The sequence below is a fragment of the Mastomys coucha genome, unplaced genomic scaffold (genome assembly GCF_008632895.1).
Source record: "Mastomys coucha isolate ucsf_1 unplaced genomic scaffold, UCSF_Mcou_1 pScaffold3, whole genome shotgun sequence".
NCBI lineage: Eukaryota > Metazoa > Chordata > Mammalia > Rodentia > Muridae > Mastomys > Mastomys coucha.
Genome location: NW_022196909.1, coordinates 52,922,436 through 52,922,940, shown reverse-complemented (window position 1 = coordinate 52,922,940; position 505 = coordinate 52,922,436).

Genomic DNA, 505 nt, shown 5'->3' with positions numbered 1-505 from the left:
CAGATGATGTGGTAGTATACATAAGTGACCCCGCAAATTCTACCAGTAAACTCCTACAACTGATAAACTTCTTCAGCAAAGTGGCTGGACAGAAAATGAACTAATAAAAAAATCAGTAGCCTATCTTTATACAAATGAAAAAATGGACTGAGGAAGAAATTAAAGGGACAACATCCTTAAAAATGGCCACAAATAGGCCATCCTCTCTCCGGTGAGTTCCTAAGCTGGGAGCAGCCAGCAGGGAGGCACAGGCCCCACGAGTCGCAGGGGAGCCACAGGGCAGCAGGGACAGGATCCTCTCAGCTTCCAAGTGACAGAGGTGGATCAGTGACCTTAGATGCCCCTTCCTTGCAAGTGGAGAGTCTGCCTCCAGAGACCGCCGTGACCCAGAGTCTCCAGTGAGAGCCACTATCTTCTCTCCGGTGAGTCCCTAAGCCGGGAGCAGCCACCCGGGAGGCACAGGCCCCACAAGTCGCAGGGGTCTTGCAGGGCGTCAGGGACAGGA